A 25577-nucleotide genomic window follows, 5' to 3' on the forward strand; every position below is an offset into this window, starting at 1 on the left:
CAAAACTTGTTTGCAGATCGCAGATAACAGATTAACTGCTAATTGTCGAAATCGGCCAACCATTTAGTTTATCACTGCTGGGGGCCCCTTGGTATTCGCTGCACTTTTTATATGTAAAAACAGCCTTGGTACCTCCTAAACGGCTTTTGTGTGGCTTTTGTTTCTCTTTCAAATACGGTGTTTTAAAAACCAGCAGCAACACGCCACCCCACCCCCTCTCCAACCCAGCCTTCTCGTTAAAAAAAAAAAAAAAAAACAAAAACCCAGGAGGAGAAATAATCTATAGGACAATCCCCCCCTACTGGTCGGCGCTGGCGTTAGGGCTTTTTACGCAGATCGAGTCGCCCGGGGCTGCAGAGGTAAACAGGCTTTCTGCACCGTTGCTAAATGAATCACGAGGGGAAGAACGGGGGCTGCGGGCGGGCGGGGGAGGCCTCAGGATCCGGGCTGGGTGCCAGGGAGGGGAGGGCGCAGCCCGAGGGGCAGTGGGGTGGAGGCGAGTAGACCCTGCCCAGAGGCCTCGGGCAAGGGAGGGGAGAGAATGGTCGGCAGGCGGTCCAGCTAAAGGCCCCCGTTTGCAATCTGCGAGGCAGAGTGAATGCGCGGGTCAGGCCTCTATCCTCCCCAGTGTGCCTGGGCGCCACCTTGGGCTGGTCACGCTGCATGAGTCCATCTGCGGGGAAGGAGGTCGTCGGGCGCCGCCTCCCACACACAGTTTTAGTAGCTCTGGGTTCTCAGGACGCAGAGGCAGGCCTAGGTCTTTCTTCTGATGTTCATTTAAAGCAAATGACTGCCCTTCCTCACTGTCTTCCCCCCACCCCCCAAAGGCCAACGTCGCCTCACCCTTAGTGGATCAAGTCCGAGTCAGGACCTACTTCCGGGGTCCTATGGGGGTGGCCTGGTATCTATAGCATCTGCTCTCCAGACTAACAGAAGGATAGGGAGCCAGAAAGCTACTTAGAATTTATATTCTTCATCCGGTTTTCTTCTCCTTAAAGTGTGATTTGACCCGGTTTCAAGGTCTTTTTTCCTTTCATTTAACCCCCACTTTGGACAGGAATGTTTCTCAGAACATTCCAAAGAATGTTCTGTTACCTCAGAAAGTTAATTTGAAGTGATGTAAAAGAAGAAGATGTTCAAAATCTTAAATGGCTTTTGGATACTGTTTATCTGTACATTCCTGTGTGGATTAGAGGAAGGGTTGGTTTTTACTTTTTTTTTAATCAGCAAACCACTGTGTTTTCTAGGGTAAGAGAGATGGAACATTAGTCACAATGATGTGGAGGGGATCAGGTCCTGTTTACCAAATGCTTTAAGATCTTGGTCTTCAGAATCCCACCTAAGAGGGGCAGGAGACTGATTCTCTGCCCCAAACCCCAAACAGTTTCAGGAACAGTAAGTTTCTGGCCTCATTGAAAAGGGGCCAGAAGTCAGCTGAAACCTACCAGCTCCTGCTTGCCTCCACTCTCCTCCAGATCAATGTCATTTAGTAAATGTTGCATCCCTTTCCGAGATGTGTCTGCTGGGACCCAGGTCACCCTCTGGGTTGAAGCAGCCCCGACAGCCCACATTTTAGGCACCTCTTTCGACAGCCTGCAAATCGCACGGATCACCTCTTACAACCCTCTGGTTTACTCACTTCCCTCCACCGGGTCAATTCCCACTCCAAACCCAGGAGGATAATTTTAAAGTGTTTCTGCAGACAGACCCTCCAACCGCGCCGGAAGTGTTTTATGGACCTGTGAGCCGAGTTAATCCCAGGAGGGGCGGCAGGATTAGTCCCTGGCATGGGTGGGGGATTCCTGTATTAAGGTTTAATTCCCATGGGAGGAGAAGAGATGGGGGTCGGGTGGCTTCAGCAATGTGTGCCCCCCCCACCCCCCACCGCATTAAACTTCGCGATTTGGGCTCGAGGCGGATGGAAACTGAGGCATGTCGACACCCCAGAGCCTCAATCCTCGCCGAGGCATTGTGTAAAGTGGCAGAGGGCGCCCCGCGTAGACGCATCCTGAGAGACCAGTGCGGACACAGGGTGAGTGGAGACCATAATTGTGTGCTACCTGCCCCCACCCGCGCCCCGGTTTTATTCTTCCCTCTCCGGCAAGGAGGAGAGCCGGAAAGAAACACTTAATCACCGGCGTCTCGCTGCTCGTCACGCGAAGATGGCAGCGGCTCCCCAGGGTTTCAAGGTTCCGGGAAAGGCGTGTGTTCTGCCTTGAGGCGCGCGGGCTGCTGCGCTCCCTCCCTCGGCTCGGCTGCCGGTCGAGGCCTCTCAAAGCCCGTAAGCGCGGATAGGCCGGTTTGCCAGTCCCTTCTCGGGCTCTGGCGGTGGTTAGGGCAGCCGGGCCCAAGGGTCTTCCGAGCTAGAAGTAAAGGCTCCAGGATGATGTGAGATGGGGGGCTGATTTTCCAGCGCCGCCTCCGACCACAACACCTCGCACCCCAACCCCAAGACACACAGGGCCACACTCTGGCCCGGGCATCCAGGGTGTCAAACTGTGGCCAATACAAGCCATGCAGGGCAGACTCCTAGTAGCCGTGGTCGAGACTCGGCCAGCCTTCCTGGAGAGGGTATTTATCGCCATCCCCATTCACGCGTAGGCCCCACTGTTTGGCCCTCGCCTTTGACCCCCGGGCCATCATGAAACACGAAACACAGAGTGCACAGGTCCCCGGCAGCCACCGCTACTTCCCGTGGGAGTTGGGGATCCCCGGGCCTGGCTGCTCGCCCCCAAGGCGCCAGCGTGTGCACGGACCCTGGGGAGGGGCGAGGTGGCACGGCTCCCCCAACCCCGACTCTTCCGGAGTGCAACACACAACCGCCACGGGCTTCGGAAGCGCCGGAGCTGGGAGGAGGAAGGGAAGGCGGAGGCCCGGGAGGCGGGCTGCGGGCTGGAGATCTGTGTGTGTGTGTGTGTGTGTGTGTGTGTACGCGCGCGCACCCGGAAAGGGGGATGAGTGTATGGGGGCGGCAGGGTGAGTGTGCGAGCAACCCGGAACCAGCCATCCCAATCGAGACTCGTCTAGCTGGCCTCTCCAGCTCCGGTCCTGAGGCTCCGTGCCCAGGGCTGGCGGCTCAAGCGGAGTGGAGCCCGGAGGTGCGGAAGGCGCTGCTAGGCATCCGGCCGGCTCCGCGAAAGGAGTCCGGGGGTACGCCCGGGGCCCAGGGACCGGCGCGACCTAGCCCCCACCCCCACCCCGAAGGCGGTCGTTTAGCTCCGCCTCCTGAGACCACTGACTCTCGGCGATAAGGAGTTCCTCCGCAATCGGCTGTCCCCAGCCCCCAGTCACCTCCGGCGGACGTGACCGCCGGATGCTATGTGGCGACGTGGGGCGAGGGGCCTTTGCACTGCCTTCCCTGGTCCCTTCTGCCGCCAAAATAACGTGCTTCTGTAAGAGGCTTCGGGACTTCCCTTTGCAAGATAAGGGCCAAATTGTCGGGCTTCCCCATCTCTTCCCATAACCCTTTGGAAGGTGGTAGGTCCAACACCGCCTCCCCCCAACCCAAAAAGCTCACCTTCACTACACAATACCGGGGAGGCAGCACAGCCCTACATTCCTCAGTTGGGGACCATCCTGGCCATAGCCCAAAATGTGCCGCAGAGCCTCCTAAGCGTTCAGGGCCTCAGTGTCCTCATTTGTAACATGATACTGGTAACTGTCTAACTCATAGGATTGTGTTCAGGATGATATGAATTCATACATAAAGTGCATAGGACTCTGCCTGGCTACAGTGTTGTTAGGATTTGATACTCTTACCAGGTTTCCCTGGTGGGCTCAGACAGTAAAAGCATCTGACTTGCAATGCCGGAGACCCGGGTTAGATCCCTGGGTTGGGAAGATCCCCTGGAGAAGGAAATGGCAACCCACTCCAGTACTCTTGCCTGGAAAATCCCACGGATGAAGGAGCCTGGTAGGCTACAGTCCATGGGGTCGCAAAGACACACGACTGAGAGATTTCAGTTTCAGTTTACCAGGCTGAAGCTGCTGAAGGCAGAGTTTGGACAGGGTAGAAAGGGTGCTGGTGCTGTGCTGTGCTGTGCTGAGTCCTGTCGGACTCCGCAACCCTATGGACTGTAGCCTGCCATGCTCAGTGGCAGGGGATCTTCCTGACCCAGGGATTGAACCCACATCTCCTGCACTGCAGATTCTTTACCTACTGAGCCACCTGGGAAGCCCAGAAATAGCACTACTGCCCATAAAAAAATTAAGGCAAAATGGGCTCAAACTGTCTCGACTAGACTTTCCCTTAAAGACCCGTGTGTGTGGTAAGGATGGAAGGGGAAACTGCTTTAATGGTACTCATTTAGACTGGATTAATGGGAAGCTTCTGCCAGGGCTCAGGCACCATTACCCACCCTCTCCCTGAGGCCTTGGGCGAACAGCCCTGGTTTAGAGGACGTCCTGTAGACTCTTGCAGGCCACCCTTTCTGATGGCTCAAGGCCACCTCCTATAAATCAGTTCTTAGAGACGCTGGGCAAAAGCCACATCCTCTGGGGATGTAAGTTAGCCAGAGTTTAACTCCGGTCCAGAGCTGGCAGGCAGCAGGCCCCAGTCCCTGGACTGCTGGTGAGTCTCATTTTAGGGACACACAAATGTACCACCATTTACGTAAATAGAATGGGTCAGATGTCTGATTTCCAAAAGCTTCTCATTTCCTTTGAAATGGGGTCTCCTGCACGATGGGGCGGGGCTGGGGCGAAGAAGCGCCCCGAGGAGGCCTCGGCGCCACAAACTCCGCGCCTGGCCTCTCCCAGGTCACTCATAATTCATTAAGTGGGACAGCCTTTTCCTTTTCAAAGACAACGCAAATGGCCTTTTCCTTACGTGGCTGCCGGCGTTCGCCTAGTCACTGAAATGTGTTGGCGGTGCGCTCTCGCTCTCACAGTTGATTCTTATCCGAGCTGTGCGTGCCAGGCGGCCAGCCCCGCGAAAGACAAAGACGCGGGAGCCTCCGGGTTTGCTCCCGAAGCCTCCAGGGTCACCTCTGGGGCTTCCCCTTCACAGCCTCTGGCTCCCGAGCCGCTGCCGGCCAGCCTCCGAAGCAAACCCGCAGCCCAAAGTCAGAATTCCAGTTCTCGAGCGCCACCCGGAGAGTTCACTTTCCCCCACCGAGGCTGCGTGGTGCGCGAACGAGAGAGTCCGAGGGCGGCGGCAGCAGACTTTTGGGGCCGGGGCCGGGATCGGGACCGGGGGCGGGGTGCGGGAAAGGACTCCACAGCACCCAGCCGCACGAACGCAGGAAAAGAAAAAGGCAAGAGAAAATCGTGGGCTTATAAAAGCCAAAACCCAGGACCATCCACTAGGAAGTACTAACAATCCCAGGCAGGGTTTTGCAAGGAACAAGCAAGCCCCCAATAGAAACTACAACGAAAAGAAATCCCCGTTGAGAGTTATAGTAAGAGTCCTCGAAGGTGGAGTGCAAAGGGGACTGCGGTTTCTCAGGACACACACGGCCTGCGCCAAGATACATCATGCTCAGTCCGGTACCTCCTGCCCAGACTTTTCATAGCAGGCAGAGCGCGGGGTTTCAGCTACAGATCAACCAGTTCTCACAGTATTTGTAACTGACTCAACGTGTACTTGATTAAAACAAAAAGATCGATCTTGCTTGAAAGATACACGGACAACTTGTATTTAGTGGGATAAGTTCTCGCAGCTGTCTGCCCACGGTTGTCTGGTCTCTCTAAGAATCCACGTTTTCTAGCCCGGGAAGGGGCAGGCGGCCCTCCTGGCTCCTCCTCCGGCGGTTTCCTGGCTTGGCGCCCATCCTCCCCATGCACCGGGAACGGAGGCGGCCGCATTAATACTCGCGGGCAGCCTGCTCCGACCTATACTGTCATTTTTTCCATCGGTCAGAATCGGGCTTGGCGCGGGGGGGGAGGGGGGGCGGGGAGGCGGTGTTCTCCGAGGGGCTGTGCACGGATCACTGGGTTTTCCCCGGCTAACTTAACACGGAGGCAAAAGGGGCAGATGGAAACCAGGCCTCGGCTGGCCGGGCGCGCGTAAGCGCCGCACTCGGCAGCTCGACGCAAAGCCAGGGGTGGATTTTCGCGGCCCGGGCCCGGCGGCCTCCCAGCGCCAGCACGATCCTCTTTCCCTGGGGCTGAGCAGACGTGCTCGCCTAATTCCGCCCTGAAGACTGCAGCTGTGCGGCAAGGGGGGTGGGGGAGGGGGGGTTGGAATAACCCGCAAGTTTTCCAACAGAAAAGTGTATGCGCACAGGAGAGGTGAAGGCCCACCCGATTCCGGGCACGTACCGACACAGCATCTAATCAGTGTCACTGCGAGGAGCACGCTTCCGCGGCGGGCGACACCTCGGCCCCCGCCAACCTGCAGGCGGAGGTGGGGGGGAGGAGGGGGATGCAAATGGCGTCTCGCGTCGCACCACACTCTGCACGGCTCCCGCTGCCTCAACTCCCAGTAGACTTCGCAGCGGGGCCAAGCGCCGCCACTCGGGGGACGCGAAAACGCTGGCCGCCCGCGCCCCTCTGGAAAACGAACTAGCACCACTCCCCGTGCCCAAGCCATTATTTCCCTGCCCCCACCACCGGAAAAACTGCCCTTCCCCGATGAGGGGTGGGGTGGGAAACTTTGTGCGAGGACCGTGCCGCCCCTCTTCCGCGTGGCGTCCGAGAGGAACATGGGTGGGTTTCACATCAGAGGCCTGACCACACCCTCCCACTTATCTAGGCCTCGGACCTCAACCGCGTGGACTACGCAGCAGAGGGAAACACTTCAGGCCACTCCGGGAGGGGGGCACCGAAGTCAGGCGTCCTCAAGCGCTCTGGCTGCTGACCAAGTTCGTGTTCTTTCCATCCTACGCCGGAGTAGCGCTGGCTACTTCGGGGAAGCGTGAAACTCCTCATTCCCGGCCACGAGGCCACCCCTGTCTTTAAGGTAGGGCCAGTGGTCTCCCTACAGCACCCTCTCCCGCTCCGCGGTCCCCGCACAGCTCACACAGCCCCGGGGCGTCCCCAGAGATGGCCTGAGCCTTGCCTTCCGGGGGAGAGGGAGGTGTGTAGGTCGTGTGCATCACGACTCCAGCCGGCGCCCTCCGCGGAGCCATCGCGGCAGCCCTCCCCTCCCGGAGTCGCCCTGCGGGACGCAGCCTCCCCCGCGCGTAATGGGGCACCCCTGGGACGCAGACAGGGATGGCGGTTCCGGTCGTTCCGGGATTTGCGTGCAAAGACGAAAACAAGGCCGGCGACTACAGGAGCGGTTCCTCCATTCTCGGGGTTCAGACGACCGTGCAGTCTCCGCGTCGGTCCCGCTATCGCCACTCTTGCCTGGGGGGACCCACTCCCGTACCCCCCACGCCACCACCCCTCCCCCACAGCGATCTCCCGTCCCGCCCGTGCGGCACCACGCGGAGCTCCGAGCACGCTGGCTCCAACCCCAGTCCCTCCATAACTCGCGCGCCTCCCTCGCCCCAGGCTCGGGACGCCACTCGCTCAGCGGCCCGAGTACGCCGGTTCCATCCTCGGCTGCGAAAGCCGCCGCCCCGTGCCACCCCCGCCCGGCCCGGCCCTTGTCCCAGCCCGGCTTCCCCGCCAGCTGCGCCGCCACCGCCGCACGTGACCCGCCCCCGTCGCGGCTTCCGCTGAGCTGCCTGTTCCGGAGCACAAACAATTTCTGCTCTGACGCGGGGTCTCTCGGGCCCCGGCGTCCTCTCCTCCCTGCTTCCCCCCCTTCCGGGTACGAGAACTCAAAACAACTCGCTGACCTTCGGGCCGACCAGCTCCGGCTTCCACCGACTCCGGCATTCCGTTCAAACCCGGCAGCCGCGGCTTCTAAGATTTCACTCCGCGCAGGGCTGGGGGGAGGGGGTGATTTCTCCGGGAGGGGGTGTCTCAGATCGAAAGAGCCACTTCGCGCTCATTCCTCTCCTCTCAAGTGAGTTTTTAGACTGTCGGCAGACCTTGGGGAAAGCCGCGCGCAAAGAAAGCCGCCCCCCCCCCCCCCGACTCCCACCCCAACACACACACACACACACACACACACACACACACACACACACTCACGTCTTGACGAGAGCCTGACCCGATTTCCAGGGTCACGGCCCAGCGGCAGAAGGCCTGGCCCGCCTCGGAAATACCATCGAGCGGTGGAGGGCGGCAGGGATCTGAGCTGGGGTGGGGTGGAGGGATCGCGCTAAATAATAATAGTACTCCCACTTCCGCGCTGTGCTAAGTACTTTACGAGCCCTCAAACTTTACAGGTCAGTTACATGAGTTTATCAAGTCACCCAGCGAGTTAAATGACTTAGTGGGAATTTGAAGTCAAGTATCCCTGAGTCTGAGTGGTTAAACGTTATGTTAGTGGTAACCTTGGAATCAGAAGTCCAGACCCATCTACAAAACTTAGTGTTTGTTTGAGGACTGTGTATTTTCTACGTTGCCCTGTGACCGACACACAGTAGGCACTTAGTAAATAATGGTGAAATGAATGGGTATCTGAAGAAACGATAACAGAACCACCCATGGCAAGATCCACCCATGATTTTAGAGAAAACGGCCCCAACCACTGCTCCTTCTAAGAGGACTATTTTAATAAAATCTCTAGCTGTTTTGTGACTGTTTGCAGATAACAGGAAACTCTTATTCAAAAATACATTAACTTCCCACTCCACCCCTCCCCCCAACCAATCAGCCTGGCAGCATTTGAACTTGCTGGGGCATATACCTAAAGCAGCTTTTACTTGATCTCAGCCATTTTCCCCCACCCTTCCTTCTCTGTAGGCTTCTGCTCAGGATCAGGCATATCTGAACATATCACAGGAAAGGAGGGTACACCCACCAAACATGGCTCATTGGTTTCCCTTCCACAGGCCCGTGGTGGCAGTGGCAGGGGCGGGGGTGGGGGGGGGGGGTAGAGGGGGTGGGGGGGAGCGTGACTTGCAGTTAGCGCTTATTTTTCAATTCACAGACCACATAAGGAACACCATGATCGTACATCTGTGCAGCTTGTTTCAGAGTCCCAGCCCTCACCAGCTGTGAGGTCACATCTCTTGGAAGGCAGTCATCTACCTCAACCAACAGCTTGGAGATGGCTGGGCAGTAGGACCACATCTGCCATTTGAACAGCCTACCACTGCTGCTCTGGGCTGTCCAGCTCCTTCCAGTGCTCCAAGAGAGGATGCAATTTTAAAAAATGCATATATTCAGGTAATCCTATGGAACATACTTTTATGTCATATTGTTATTCCCCGCACCCTCATTTTCTAAACCTAACCAGTTGTCCATTCTGTGTCACTAATTGGGCAGCCTGAAATGAGGACCAATTTCATTAACAGTTACCTGAAAGTAAACTCTCTCCTTTCCAACTCCATTCCTCCAGCATCTGTTGAATGCCTCTGCCGTGTAAGTCACTCTCTTAGGCAGAACATGGAGGAGGAAAATGGCTAGCCTCTGTTTCTGATTATGGATATAGTCTGTCCTCCCTCCCTCTCTCTCTCCCTCCCTCCCTCTCTCTCTCCCTCCCTCCCTCCCCTTCCTTCTTTGTCTGTCTTTCTGACAGTTGTCTATTTTGGCTCATGTTCCTACGATTATTAACTAAGAAATGAAAGTGTTTATTTTCTAAGTAACAACCTAATCTTGATTAGAAGGCTGGGGCTTCAGCCACCTCTTTTACAGTCTGGTCTGGAGTGACCAACAGGGCCCTGTGACCTCAGCCTGAAACATCAAATGATTTCCAAGGAGGCCACAGGCCTCAATCCCACGTGGCCAGATCATAGCTGAGCACAGCCTTGCCGAAACTCACTTACCCTTCGTGCAGGGGGAACTGGTGACAAGTGATGCTGATCCGGAGGTTCAGGATGCTAATTTGATTTATTATCTGTGTACAGCCTGGGGAGGAGAAAAGGCTCATAAAAGTGTTCTAGGCTGGTCATTCTGAATGTGAGCATTTATTTATCTGCAAAACTGCCGAATGTCCCTGCAGGAAGTCGCGGGCGCAGCAACCCCTGACTGCACAGACAAAAGTCTCCCCTTTACACAGGGCTGCTTTTATTGTTTCCAACAGCTTTGTGCTTTCCCTGGGGGAAGAGGAGAGTCATAGAGCTAGTTTTCTTCCTCTTTTCTCACGCTGCAGAGGAAGTGATGTTTTGGAAACAGTGGCATTAACTTGGCCTGCAAACCACATCAGAGCCAGAGTTGGGAAAAGCTTGGAGCAGGGTGGCATTCCCATGGCTTTTGTCCTCCAGGTCCCCCCAAAACCCAGCCTGAGTCTGAGCATGAGGATGGCAGGAGTTCACAGGTAGCACAAAGCAAGAGAGTCATACTTGGGAATCATTCCCTGAGTACAAGGGGCTCCCTGGGGATGGATGTTCCTGATCAATTAGGAGTCAAGCCCTCAAAGGACTTCTACAGCACTTTCATTCATTCTTCATTCATTTATTGGACCACACTTAGGGATTACCCACTTTGTGCCTGGCACTGTGCTGGGCCAGGGTGTGGAATGGTAAGCCACAGAGATATGGTCCCTGTGTCATGGAGCTTACATTCTACTTTGCTTGGCACACAGAAAGGTACTGACTGTGCTCTCGACCATCAAATCCTGTAGGTCGTACCTCCTTAACCTTTCTCCTGGGCTCTTCCCCATCTGACCCTCTTAATTCAGATCTTTGAGAGCTCCTCATGAAACAATGGAACCCACCCTCCCCAAACTCGCCTCCTCCATCTGATCATGCCACCCACTGCCTTGAATCCTTGAAGCAGCAAGAAGCGGAGAGACAAGGGGAGAAAAGGACACCCCCATCCAACTGAGTCAGACTCCTTTATAAAGATTTCTCAGAAGTCCCACCCAGTGATTTCTACTCACGTCTCATTGGCCAATTGGCCACCTCTTGCTGCAAGGGAGGCCGAGTAATGCTACTGCTTAGCTTGAGGCCATTGCGGCCTCCAGTTACTAAGGAATTGGGGGATGGATGCTGGGGTGGGCAACCAGCCCCCTTAGCTCATATACCTGCAGAGTATGTGATGGACAGTATGACATCACTTAGGAGGTGGTAGGACAGCATTCATGAGGGAGCTTTTGGGGTCTCTTCCTGGTTCACATCCCGGATGTCTGGGACCTCTGTCCTCTACGGGGTTGGAATGCCAGCAGTCTCTATATCGCTTTAGGTGCAGATGGAGTCTGTCGCCCGACCCCAGGAACAAGGGAGCCAGAGAGAAAAAAAAGCTGGTTAGGTAGGGCAGGGCTGGCTATGTGGAGTCTAATCAGTGCAGTCGCAGGGTCCTGTGCTCAGAAGGGCCCCACACTTGGGGTTTACTGCTCTGCAGTTGCCATCTTGGCATTCTGAATAATATCATTTCAAATCTGGGTTTGGTGGGTGAGGTCCTATGGGACAGTGGAGCATGACCCAGGGGCATGGAGCCCCAGCTCATGCACGGTCCCCCCTCCTGCCCTCCACCCCCGGTTTACCTTCCTGTAATGGGTTCTCAGATGCTGGGTCCCCACCTCCTGGTGCCCCTGGCCTTACTTGGCCTCCTGCACACCACCCTGGCCTTGGGGCTGCTGCCACCCTCTGCCCCTGGCACGAGCCTGGGTACTAACTTTGGGAAGGTCAAGGTTGGGGTCCACTGAGCCTCATAGCATCTTGGGGGTGGGGCAAGGTAGTAGCACTTTGGGTCTGACACTTGGCAGGGACCTCTCCTCCACGGAGGATCCCAGCCCTGAATGTGTTCCAGCTTGGAGGCTGTGATCCCTTGGAGGCCACCGAGTACCTTGGGTTGAGGCAGTGGACATGTGGGAAAGAGAGACTGACTTCCCAGCCCCTGGCTGGGGCCCTGCATTTTAGTTTTGTCCTGGGCCCCACAGATTATGTAGTCAACTCTGCCTGATCGTGGGACCGTGGTGTTCAAGCCTGTGGATCCCAGGCCAGGGAAAACTAGTCTGCAGAAAGGCAGAGAATAATAAAGACATACAGTAAAAAACAGAGTGCCTTCAGAAACACAGGGCCCCAGAGAGGGCAAAGGTGGGTTTCTCAAAGATAGGGGTCCAGTGAGGGGGTCCTGCCTCCGCCCCAGGGTGGGGAGCCTGGCTGTACTTTTGCTTCTGAGTTCTTCTCATCAGTTCTCTTCTGTTCCTTGTGCTACTATGAGTAGATCCCCCTGATTACCAAGTAAAAGTGCCCCAACCCAGACCAAAAAAAAAAAAGCCTGATTTACAGTTTCTAGTATTAGGTTTCGGTCCCAATTTTGCCATTTAACTAGCTGTGTGATATTGCACAAGTGAGTTATTCTCTCTGAATCTTCATTTCTTCAACCGTAAAAAATCGGCTGGACTTAATGGTACCAATGTTGTAAGTTGCTCTGAGGATTATCTGTTTACATCCCTTCTTGTTAATAGAAGGATTTAAGACACAAAGGCATGCAGAGAATTTTGAGTGAAACAACTTCCTTCTCTGTTTTCTCAGTTCTTAAATACTGCATACTTGAATCTGGTTAGCTGAAGTGGTTAGAATAAGGTCGAACAAGATGAATGTTATAGGTTTGAGCACTAGACAGGTTTGCTTAGTGTTTTTCCATGACTAAAGACTCAACCCATAAGGTAGATACTTCAGTTATTTATCACTGTACAATGAACAGCTCCCAAATGTATGTAACAACCATGTTACTGTATCCTCTTATCTTGTGGGCCAGGAATTGGCCCAGGACTAAGATGGGTGATTCTTCTGCTCCATGTGGTCAACTAGGGACTCTCAGTGACACTCCAGTGGTGGATGAGCTGGCCTGGAGGATCCAGGTTGGCTTTGTGCACAAGTGTGATGCTTTGATGGGGATGGCTGAAAATCTGGGCTCAGCTGGGACTGTAGAATGCGGTTCCTATCTCCAGCATGGTGGCCTTAGGATAATAGCACTTTTGTCATGGTGGCCCAAGTTCTGAAAGACCAAGATATAATCTAGAAATCCTTTTCTGACCTAGCCTTAGACGTCATGCAGTATCACTTATGCCAATTCACCTAATTAGAAGAGAGAAGCTCACCCAGATTCAAAAGCAGGGGACTGCATGAGGGCATGAATACCAGGACGCATGGGCCATGGGTAGGGCCATCACAGTGGACCAACTACTCATATGTTTGTTCCCTTAGTCCTGAGGGGGCAGAGTGCAACAATATGGATGGAAGAGCTCAGCTCCATCCCCATTCATCATCAGAAGGGTTCTGGGAAATCCTGAGCAAGGAGCAGGAGATGGAAAGGTTCTTGGGAACATTGGCCCCTGCAGAAAGCTTATTCCATAGGCTTTGGCTCCAGGATTTGGATGTTAAACCCTAGTCCTGCTTCAAAGCCAGCCTCTTGGGCTCTTGAACTTACAAAAAAAATCTCTGGTTCCTATGAGGGAGTTACTATTATTGTCTCCATTTTCTATATGAGGTAACTTAACTAAATTGCACAGAATCACAGCGAGAAAATGGTACAGCTGGAATTGAACCCAGATATATCTAATGCCAAAGCAGTAGGTCATTTTATGGTTTACGGTTTAAGGAACTTTCCCAGGGTCACCCAGAGAAATACAGAAATACAGTTCAGCACCCCTTCATGGTAAAATCACTTAGCAAACTTAGAATGGAAATTCCTTCATCTGATAAAAAGTAAGTACAAGCAAAACTTATAGCAAATGTTGTTTAGTCGCTAAGTTGTGTCCCAACTCTTTTGTGACCCCCGTGGACTGTAGCCTGCAAGGCTCCTCTGTCCATGGATTTCTCAGGCAAGAATACTGGAGTGGGTTGCCATTTCATTTTCCAGGGTATCTTCCTGACCCAGGGGTCGAACCTGTGTCTCCTGCATTGCAGGTGGATTCTTTACCACTGAGCCACCAGGGAAGCCCCAACAAACATTGTATTTGGTGGCAAAATATTGAAAATTTCCCTCCTGAGATCAGGACCTAGGCATGATGCTTGCTATCACTCTTCCTGTTCATTATTACTCTGGAGACCATATAGCCAGTGCAATAAAGCAGGAAAAAGAAAGAAAACTCATGAAGATTGGAAAGGAAGAAATGAAACTATTCGCAGATGACATGGTTGTGCACAGAGAACATCCAACAAAACATACAATTCATCTATTAGAATTAATAAGGGAATTCAGCAAGGTCACTGAATTTAATGTAGGGCTCTGGTGAGGAGTCAATGAGAAGTTTATTTCAGCTACTAAACCCTTACCTATTTAATCCTGATAAGCACTTCTTTTCGGTCTGTGGCCCTGGTGACACTTCCCTCTTGACGTTCCCTTTACTGTCTTCCTTGATACAGTCTTCTTTTGTGTCTCATCCTCCTCTTCTGATATCTGCTTCAGTGCCAGCTGTGCTCAGAGTTCTATCCATGAACAGTGCTACGGCAAGCACAACTCCCTCATGTTCTATATGGATGGCATCCGCCATGGTTGTCTGACACCCTTATCATTTCTTTCCTGCATTCTAACACTGACTTAGTTCTTGGTTTTCCCGCCTCCATTCCCCCCACCCCATTATTTTTATTGTGGTAAAATGGGCATGAAACTGACTATCTTAACCATTGTAAGTGTACAGTTCAGTGGTATTAAGTACATTCACGTTTCGAAACCATCACCACCATCCTCCTACCTCAGTCTTGCTCCCTGCGTTTTCATCTGTTCCGCAGGCCTTGGGGGTGACCTTAAGAAATGCAGACTTGATCTTGCCACCTTTTACCTCTTTAAATTCTTTCAAGACTGCAGACACCTTGGTTAAATTCAACATCCTCTGCCTGGTATAACAGTCCTCCATGATCACGACTCTTGCTTCCATTACTGTTTTAATTTGGGTACCTCCCAAAGCTGACCCTGAGCCAAGGATCTGGGGGCATAAGAGAGGTGATCCCAGGAAGCACAGTGAGGGATTAAAAATCAAGACAGGGAAGGGAGGAAGACCAATATAGGGTCCGTTCATGAGCAGGTTATCAACATGAGCAACTGGGGCTCAATTCTGCTGCTGCCTCTGTGGGATCCTGTGTAGCACACCCCTCAGAGTATCTATCCACCAACTCCCATCCGGTGGTGTGCTAGTAAACCAGATTTCTTGGAGAACAAAGAAAGTCCCAATTTATGGTATTCGCCAATTGCCAGGTATAAATATTCCCACTGTGGCTGATTGGAAGCTACCAGTGTTTTAACAATTGGCTTGCAAATTTTCTGAATATGTTAACAGTCAGGCTCCAGAGCCCGTACCATGGCTCCAGCACACCCCGGCTCTCATGAGTTGAGGATGATTTCTGGGAACTAAGCACTTAGGATCTGCCTGCACATATGGTAGCCAGCTGAGCTTGCTTCAGAGGCCTGAGAACTCCCTCTGATGGAGTTTCAGGAAGTCCTTATGTATTTGGGAAATCTTTCCAGGTGCCTTCTGGGTTGGGTGGAAGGACATGGGTGGGACACCAACAGAATTTGCGGTTAGGTCTTTGCTGGGCTCTTGCTCCCTGCTTGGAATGCCTGTTCCTTCTTAGCCCCCCACTGCTGAGCTTCTGCTCATTCTTCAATACTCAGCTCTGGTGTCACCACCTCTGTGAAGCCCTTCCTGATTCCCCACAAACTGTCCTTGCTCTCATGACAGCCTGGAAGCACCCCTTAGTTTGTTAATTGCTACCTGCCTTTGTCCTTCACTGCACTGCAAGCTGCTCAGGCCCAGGGATGTTGTCTATCTGTTTCTGTAACCACAGTGGTTAGCCCAGTGCCCAGCGCAAACTTAGCTACTTAAGAAACAGGTGAGTTTCCCCACCCTACCCTAGCACATAATGATTGAGTCAAATTAACACTCTCCCCCATTTCCCCTTCCCTGTTTATATATCCACTGCTCAATCAATCAGTGAGTCTCTACAGCTTTATGGCTTATTCCCATGCTTTTCCAAAGAGGACTTTAGGCAACAAGCAGGTGCTTCTTTTCCCATGAAGGTGTGAGCGACCATATTTTCTAAGGCAATGATCAGGACACGTGATCTGACACATGTTCCAACACATGGTCTGACAATGGGACAGAATATTTTAAATCACCACCGTCTCGGAAAATCTGGACTGCATGGCTCCATGTAGAAAGGAGCCAGGAGCCACGGCCTCGTCATGCCCACCCAGAGCAGGCAGGAGTGCTGTTTTAAAGACCTCTGTGATTGGAAAAGCGGCATGTGAAGATAGCTGAAGAGAGAAGTTGATTTCTGTGGCACTCTAGCTGGAGTGATCGTAGGGAGTAGGGAAAAATTTGTGGCAGAAACAAGCTCTCATTAAGACCATATGCTGTATTTCTAATCGATGGCTTTTAGAAGTAATTCCCTGACATTTCATTCATTTTTACTGCCTCCCCTTCAGGGGCAGGAAGAGCAGCATTGTTAGCCCGCCTTTATAGATGAGGGTATTTAGAAACAGAGAAGTTCAATGGCTCAGCCCCAGTCACAGAGTGAATCAGAGACACTGCCAGCCTTGAATCCAGAATTCCGACTTGAGCTTTTGTGCCAAGATCCCTTGGGGCACATTTCCTCTCTAATTTGCATAAATCATCAACATTTTTTTCCAAGCTTGTGCTGAGAAAGCCCCTTTTCAAACAGCGGAAACTCCCTTTGCCTTCTGTCGCCTTAGTTTTATTTTATGAACCAAATTCTCTTACTTCAACACGTAGACTTGCTATTTTCCCTTCCGTTGAGCCCTTTTTGAAAGAGGTCGTGACCTTTGCTTAGAGATGCAGTGGAAACGGGTGAGCCTAAATGAAATAAAACAGAGGATCTGCAGGCCATATAAAGTGTAATTTCAACTAATGTTCAAAATCCCATGCAGTTGATTATAAATCTTGGATCCTGGCAGGTTATCAGGAAAGTAAGAATGAATAAATGGCGCTACCAATGTTTGGACCCCGTAGGGTGGAAGATGTCCCTCCAACCTTGGAACAGATTCCTAGGATTAGAAATAAAAAACGACATACCAGAGCTATCAAAGCTTTGAGAAATTTCAATTTGGAAATATGTAGGGAGCCATACCTGAGACTGAAGGTATGTGAGCCTGGGCTTTTAATCACCAGCATAATTAAATAATTACTCACAATCCTTTCACATATTTAAGACATTCTTAGCTTATGACCTCATCTGTCTGATGGTCCTTAGGTAACTCCAGTATTGAGGTTTCTGGGCATGAACTACGCTTCCTGGAATCCCAGGTCAGCACTTAGTGCCTTGCTGACACTCACAAAATACTAATAATCCTCCTGAAAGTAAAAACATATGCAATGTGTTTGGAAAAATCTTTTCCTCCCTGTCAAGTATGCTAGATAATCAAAATAATTTATGGCTTGTCTGTTTAACCAGTAGGAAAAAAAAAGGAGTTCTATCTATCTGAAATCTTTGGTAAAATAAAGTTCAGCACAGAGGAAAAGCTTTTTGTCTACATGACATAGTAATTTACTTTATTACTTATCACATTAGTCAGCTATTGCTGCAATCATGCTGTGTAACAAAAGTTTTAAGCACACCCGAACTCAGCAGCTTTAAATGTTTATTTCCTGCTCATGAGGTGGGGGTTCTGTTGATCTCAGCTGAGTTTGGCTGCATGCTGTAGCTTGGGTCCAGGTCTGCCCCACGTGTCTCTTCATTTTCTTTGGGCCAGCAGCTTCCTGGGTACATCCTCATCTTACGGTAGATCACCAGAGAGCAAAAGGCAAGCCAAACAATGCAAGCACCTTTAAAGTCTTTGCTGGCATCACACCTGCTCACTCTCCGTTGGTTACAGCAAGTCACAGACTCAAGTCCAAGGTCAGTGGAGCAGGGGAGGACAACAGCCCAAGAGGGAAGGGCAACGGGAATAAATATTTACTGAATAATACTCCAGTCTCTCACAATTATCATCCCTAAAAGCCTGTGTTATGGACTGAATTGTGTGAAGTGTGTGAAAGCGTTAGTCACTCAGTCGTGTCTGACTCTTTGTGACCCCATGGACTGTAGCCCACCAGGCTCCTCTGTCCATGGGATTCTCCAGGCAAGAATACTGGAGTGGATTGCCATGCCCTCCTCCAGGGGATCTTCCCAGCCCAAGGATCGAACCCAGGTCTCCCGCATTGTAGGCGGATTCTTTACCATCTGAGCCACCAGTGAAGCCCATGGACTGAATTGTATCCCCCCCAAATTCATAATGTTGCAGCCTGACCCCCCAACCCCTCAGATTATGACTGCATTAGGAAATACGGCTGTTAATGAGGTGATTAAGTTGAAATGAGGCCATTAAGGGAGCCCTAATCCAAACTGGCTGGTATCCTTATAAGAGAAGGACATTTAGATCCACAGGGGAAAGGCTGTGAGAGGACACAGCCAGAAGGCGGCTGTCTGCAAGCCAAGGAGAGAGGCCTTGGAAGAAACCAAACCTGTCAACACGTTGATCGTGGGCTACCAGCCTCCAGAACCGTGAGACGATACATTTCTCTTGTTGAAGCCACCCAGTCTGTGGTATTCTGTTTTGACAACCTGAGCTAACACAGCATGTAAACCCCATGCGGGTGACTCGGGGATGCGTCTTACTCACTGTGTTGTCTCTCCCACAGGACTTCGCACATTACCGTGTGTACATATTTATGTATATTTGGTGAATGAATGAAGTCTTCTCTCAGTGTTGATATCAATAATTATTTATTTTATCAGCCAGACTCATGGTTAGAAACCTGTTTCAAGTTTTTTTAAGCACAATGGAAATTTTTGGGGTCAGATGACTGGGGCAGCTTGTAACATCTACAGAGTGATTCTAGGAACCAGGGCCTCACCTGCCAGATCCTCTCTCCATAGTCTCTCACTGAGGCACTTGGCCTTGTTTTTATAGAGAAAACGACTACCAAGAGAATGCCAGATTATATTTTCCAAAAGTGGTGACAACAGTATCTCCCATCCCAGCTCGTCTAACAATGTGACTTTGACATTCCTCCCATTGAGAGGTAGGGTCTCTGTTTTTCTGCCTTTGAATCTGGGTGGGCCTGTGACCACGATGAAAGTGACACCATGTGACTAGGCTAGGTCATAAAGGACAGTACAGTTTCTGCCTTGTTTGCTGGAAAAATTGCCTTCGGTGTCCTGAGCTGCAGTGGCAGAAGTCCAAGGCTGCCATGCTGTCAGGAAGCCCACGCTACATGGAGAGAACACATGAAAGTGTTCTGGCCAAGAATCCCAGCTAAAGTCCCATCTAACAGCCAGCATCAACCACCACATAGGAGTAATGCTGCCTCCACATGACTCTGGCCCCCAGCCATTGAGTCCTCCCTGTTGAGGCCCCAGATGCTGGGGCATAGGGACAAGTCCTCCCCACTGTGCCCCATCAGAATTCCTGACCCACAGAACCTGCGAGCACGATAAATGGTTGTTTTATGCTGCTGTGCTTTGACCTAATTTGTCCCATAGCAATAGTAAGTGGAATAAAAAGGCTAGGTTTACATTCTTAACAGCTACTTAGAAAATTCCGAGAAAGGTCTCCAATTGGCCAGGGTTGAGTCACATGCCTACCCCTTGAGCCAACTGCTCCATCCAGGAGGAAGTAGATTAGCTCTAGCCTAGTTTATGTGTGTGGAGAAGGCAATGGCAACCCACTCCAGTACTCTTGCCTGGAAAATCCCATGGATGGAGGAGCCTGGTGGGCTGCAGTCTAGGAGGTCGCTAAGAGTCGGACATGACTGAGGGACTTCACTTTCACTTTTCACTTTCATGCATTGGAGAAGGAAATGGCAATCCACTCCAGTGTTCTTGCCTGGAGAATCCCAGGGACGGGGGAACCTGGTGGGCTGCCATCTCTGGGGTTGCACAGAGTCGGACACGACTGAAGTGACTTAGCAGCAGCAGTGTATATATGGAGCTTCTCTGGTGGCTTAGCTGGTAAATAATCCACCTGCAATGCAGAAGACTCGATCCAATCTCTGGATCAAGAAGATCCCCTGGAGAGGGAATGGCTACCCACTTCCATATTCTTTCCTGGAGAATCCCATGGACAGAAGAGCTTGGCCAGCTGCAGTCCATAGGGTCACAAAGAGTCAGACAGTACTGAGTGACTAAGCACACACAGTGTGTATATGACAATCCCAATCTCCCAAATTTATCCCTGCCCCCCCTTACCCCTGGTAACCATAAGTTTGTTTTCATCTATAACTCTATTTGTTTTCTAAATAAGTTCATTTGTACCATTTTTTAGATTTCACTTTTAAGTGATATCATACGATGTTTGTCTTTTTCTGACTGAGTTACTTCACTCAGTACGACAATCTAGGTCCATCCATGTTGCTGCAGATGGTATTTTTTTGTCCATTTTTATGGCTAAGTAATTTTCCATTGTATATATGTACCATATCTCCTTTATCCATTCCTCTGTTGATGGACATTTAAGTTGCTTCCATGTCTTGGCTATTGTAAATAGTACTGCAATGAATATTGTTGTTCAGTCGCTCAGTCGTGTGTGATTCATTGCTACCCCATGGGCTGGAGCACTCCAGGCTTCCCTATACATCACTGTCTCTCGGAGTTTGCTCAAACTCATGTCTGTTGAGTCGATGATGCCATCCAACCATCTCATCCTCTGTCATCCCCTTCTCCTGCCTTCAATCTTTCCCAGCATCAGGGTCTTTTCCAGTGAGTCGGCTCTTCACATCAGGTGGCCAAAATATTGGAGTGTCAGCGTCAGCATCAGTCCTTCCAATGAATATTCAGGGTTGATTTCCTTTGGGATTGACTGGTTTGACCCCCTTGCTGTCCAAGGGACTCTCAAGAGTATTCCCCAGCACCACAGTTTGAAAGCATGAATACTTTGGCGCTCAGCCTTCTTTATGGTCCAATTCTCACATCTCTACATGACTACTGGAAAAACTATGAGGGCTTCCCTGATGGTTCAGATGGTAAAGAATCTACCTGCAATACTGGAGACCAGAGTTCTATCCCTGGGTTGGGAAGATCCCCCTGGAGAAGGGAATGGCAACCCATTCCAGTATTCTTGCCTGGAGAATTCCATGGACAGAGAAGCCTGGAGGACTATTAGTTCATGGAGTCAAAAAGAGTTGGACACAACTGAGTGACTACACTTTCACTTTCTTTGACTATATGGAGCTTTGTCAGCAAGGTGATATCTCTGCTTTTTAATATGCTGTCTAGGTTTGTCATAGCTATTTTTTAAGGAGCATCTTTTAATTTCATGGCTGCAGTCCCCATCTGCAGTGATTTTGGAGCCCAAGAAAATAAAGTCTGTCACTGTTTCCATTTTTTCCCCAATTATTTGCCATGAAGTAATGGGACTGGATGCCATGATCTTAGTTTTCTAAATGTTGAGTTTTAAGCTAGCTTTTTCACTCTCCTCCTTCACCCTCATCAAAAGGCTCTTTAATTCCTCTTTGCTTTCTGCCATAAGGGTGGTGTCATCTGCATATCTGAGGTTATTGATATTTCTCCTGGTAGTCTTGATTCCAGCTTGAGCTTCATCCAGCCTGGCATTTCTCATGATGTACTCTGCATATAAGTTAAATAAGCAGGGTGACAATACACAGCCCTGATGTACTCCTTTCCCAGTTTTGAACCAGTCAGTTATTCCCTGTCCAGTTCTGACTGTTGCTTCTTGACCTGCATACAGGTTTCGCAGGAGGCAGTTAAGATGGTCTAGTATTTCCATTTCTTGAAGAATTTTCCACTGTTTGTTGTGATCGATGCAGTCAAAGACTTTAGTGTAGTCAGTGAAGCAGAAGTAGATATTTTTCTGGAATTCCCTTGATTTTCCTATGATCCAAGGGATGTTGGCAATTTGATCTCTTGCTCCTCTGCCTTTTCTCAATCCAGCTTGTACATCTGGAAGTTCTCGGTTCATGTACTGTTGAAGCCTAGCTTGGAGGATTTTGAGCATTACCTTGCTAGCATGTGAATTGAGAGCAATTGTGCAGTAGTTTGAATATTCTTTGGCATTGCCTTTCTTTGGGACTGGAACGAAAACTGACCTTTTCCCGTCCTGTGGCCACTGCTGAATTTTCCAAATTTGCTGGCATATTGAATGCAGCACTTTAACTGCATCATCATTTAGGATTTGAAATAGCTCAACTGGAATTCCATCACCTCCACTAGCTTTGTTCATAGAGATGCTTCTTAAGGCCCCCTTGACTTTACACTCCAGGATGTCTGGTTCTAGGTGAGTGATGACACCATCATAGTTATCCGGGCCATTAAGACCTTTTTTGTACAGCAGTGAATATTGAGTGCATGTATGTTTTTGAATTATGATTTTCTCTGGATATATGCCCAGGAGTAGGATTGCTGGATCATATGGCAGCTCTATTTTTAGTTTTTTTTAAGGAACCTCCATACTGTTCTCTATAGGGGCTGCACCAATTTATATTCCCACCAACAGTGCAGGCAGATTCTCTTTTTGCCACAGTCTCGCCAGCACTTATTATTTGTAGATGTTTTGTTGGTGGTCATCTGACCCATGTGACATGATACTCATTGTACTTTTGATTTGCATTTCTCTGATAATTAGTGATGTTGAGCATCTTTTCAAGTGCTTTTTGGCCATCTAAAGTAGATGGCTTCTTCTTTAAAAGAAGATGGGAGGAACTTCCCTTGCAGTCCAGTGGTTAAGACTGTGAACTTCCAATGCAGGGGGCATGGATTGGATCCCTTGTCAGGGAACTAAGATCTCCCATATGCTGTGCAGCGTGGTCAGCAAAATATTTTTTTTTAATTGGGAAAAAAAGGTGGTCAGAGATTAGGCTCTATTACTCACAAGCGGTGTGACTTTGAGCGAGTTACTTTGCCACCCTGAGCCTAATAAGAATATTTTTTCTACTTCTCTGGCAAGTTGTTAAGAGTGTGTTAGAAGCACTTTTCATTTTAGTCAAAGTTTATGTTGTCAGTCATCACTTGGAAGCAGGACTTCAATGTCCTGCTGAGATGTCCACATAGCAGTCTGCATTCATTTCCACATGGCTGCCATCTTCTCTTTTCCATCCCCAAATACACACACATACTCGCCAGTTGCATATGACATGCATGCACACATATTGTTGTTGTTGTTTAGTCACTAAGTCATGTCTGACTCTTTGTGACCCCATGGACTGTAGCCCTCCAGATTCCTCTGTCCATGGGATTTCCCATGCAAGAATACTGGAGTGGCTTGCCATTTCCTTCTCCAGGGGATCTTCCCGATCCAGGGGTCGAACTTGCATCTCCTGCATTGCAGGCAGATTCTTTACCACTGAGCCACCTGGGAAGCCCACATACATGTTTTAAATATGTATTTTTCATATGTTCCCCACATAACCAAACCTTTCTTCTTTTCTGAAAGCCAGTAATATTTTTGCAGCCTAGAAATTTTCCTAGGATCAGCAAACTTTTTCTATAACAGGCCAGAGAAGAAAAATTTTAGGCTGTGTGGGCCACGTGGTTTTTGTTGTGACTACTAAACTCTGCCCTTGCAGACAAAGCAGCCACAAACAATATATAAGTGAATGGATGTGGCTAGGTTCCAATAAAACTTTAGTTACAAAAACAGGTGGTGGGCCAGATTTGGTGCACAGGCTGTAGTTTTCTATAGAATCTATATCAACACTGTCCAATAGAAATATAATGCAAGCCACATATGTAGCTACAGAGAGAGGGGATGTCTCCCTAGTTTCAATTCCCAACCTGCAGTAGCACCAGCTCCCTTGTTGCAAGAGAAGGTATCCAGGCAGAGCATCAAAATACATGAATACTGCAGAAAGGAACTTGTCAGAGTACAGTGAACTGTCTCCCATAGCTGCCCATGAACTCAAGCAGGCCAAAGGGATAAGGAATGGGGCATCAATAGTGTCTGCCTTGGGGAGCAAACCTAAGGAAGAAGTCTGTGCCTCAGATGGTAGAAGAGTGAAATGTGGGAGAGGGTACTAGGGCATTGGAGAGGTCACAGTGCTGCTGGATCAAAGCTTTCCTGAAGCCAGCCAGATCTTAACTCTGGACTTTAAGGTTATGTGAGCCAATACATCCCCCAATCAGTATGTAAGCCGGTTTTCACGTGGAGTTTCTATGTCTTGGAAAGCAGTTTTTACTACTCTATAAACAGGCTAATTAACTCAGAGATTCTTTGGATGCTGAATAGTCTTACTATAAGAATTGAGATTGGCAGAGGTGTGAAGTTTCTCATTTAAGTGTTTCTCAGCCCCCCTTTATTTGATAGGAAACTTCCCTCCCATTCCAGCCCCTCAATCAACAAAACAAGCACAACTTTTTTCCCCCTCCAATTCTATATCAGTAGTAAAATAAGACTTAAGAAACATCCTGAGGAGTTTGGGTAGAATCTATTTCTGAATTGCATGTGGTCCAACCTATTGGCTGAAGCAAAGTGTAAACAGAAACTATACCATCAGTAAAGAAGATGTGACACACACACACACACACACACACACACATGCTGGAATACTATTCAGCTATTAAAAAAGAAGGAAATCTCGCCATTTGTGACAGCATGGACGGACCTTAAGGGCACTGTGCCAAGTAAGATAAGCCTGACAGAGAAAGACAAATACTGTATGATGTCACATATGTGGAGTCTAAAAAACAAGACACAACAAAACACATAGAGAACAGATTGGTGGTTGCCAAAGGCAGGGGATGAGGGGGAAGGCAAAATGAGTTGAAGGAGGTCAAAAGGTACAGACTTCCAGCTATAAAATAAGTAAGTCATGGGATGTAACTACAGCGTGGTAGCTCTTGTTAATAATACTGCATTGCAGGACTTGAAAGTTGCTAAGAGAATGGCTCTTAAAATGTCTCATCACCAGAAAAAGATTGTGTAACTATGAATGGTAATGAATGTTAACTAGACTTACATTGTACTGATCATTTTCAGTATATACAAATATGGAATCATTATGTTTTTTACTTGAAACTAATATAATGTTATATGTCAACTACATCTCATTCAAAAAAGAAAGAAACCCTCAGTCCAAAAGAGACCACGGCAGGTATGGCAGGTTGTTGGGTCCCTAAACACACATTTCAGCTCTCCTCTCACTGACAGTCCTTTAGAACAAGGCTCTACCTCCAATAACCCACTTTCCCGTACAGCTGTGCATGAGAGATGGCCCTGTGATTCCATTCTAGCCAGGGGGACACAGTCAGAAGTTAGCTGGCATTGCATCTTCTGTTGCATTTCCTTTGGCTGGAGTGAGGGGCTGGGGAGACAGACAGGCCCTGGCTTCTTCTTGGCCTTTATGGGCCACCCTCCTAGCCCTGGGACTCATTACCCTGACTCCTTATTGCCTGAGGTAAATCAGGGCCTTTGCCATTAAGCTAACAACCACAGTTATTGAGTTTCTCTTATGGGCAGCTGAATGCAGTCCTGTGTGATGCAGAATTATGGAAACCTCTGCCTCTTTACTTTCACTGGGATATCCCTTTACCACCTTCCCAAGGATCACAGGCATGTCGGAGACCTCAGAAGGCCTAAACTGTGGCCATGTCCAAATCAGAACGTATGAAAGTGGATAGAGCAGAGCTGAATGGCCATGGGAGGGCCTTGGCAAGCTTACTTTTAAAAGTCTTCTGGGAATTCAGAGTAGATCATACAGGGTTGGCTGGTGAATGAGAGGCTTGTTCATCCTTCTCATT

General features: G+C 49.8%; 1 protein-coding gene and 1 long non-coding RNA gene across 7 annotated transcripts in view; one reads left to right on the forward strand and one right to left on the reverse strand.

Annotated features, from left to right (window-relative positions):
* BCOR (BCL6 corepressor) overlaps positions 1-7869 on the reverse strand; it is a 52595-nt gene extending 44726 nt beyond the window's left edge. Inside the window, exon 1 of the mRNA XM_006058692.4 lies at positions 7728-7869. The gene's annotated coding sequence lies outside the window, so the exon portion shown is untranslated. The remainder of the gene's footprint in view (positions 1-7727) is intronic.
* Positions 6041-25577, forward strand: part of LOC102408422 — an 84414-nt gene continuing 64877 nt past the window's right edge. Inside the window, exons 1-2 of one of the 6 annotated variants that reach the window (XR_006548814.2) lie at positions 6041-6901; positions 8930-9168. This is a non-coding gene — a long non-coding RNA (uncharacterized LOC102408422). Of the gene's footprint in view, positions 6902-7760; positions 7898-8929; positions 9169-25577 lie in introns of those variants that run through there. The other 5 variants (XR_006548816.2, XR_006548811.2, XR_006548812.2 and 2 more) reach the window with 5 other exon arrangements.

The sequence above is a fragment of the Bubalus bubalis genome, chromosome X, assembly GCF_019923935.1.
Source record: "Bubalus bubalis isolate 160015118507 breed Murrah chromosome X, NDDB_SH_1, whole genome shotgun sequence".
In the NCBI taxonomy this organism is placed as follows: Eukaryota; Metazoa; Chordata; class Mammalia; order Artiodactyla; family Bovidae; genus Bubalus; species Bubalus bubalis.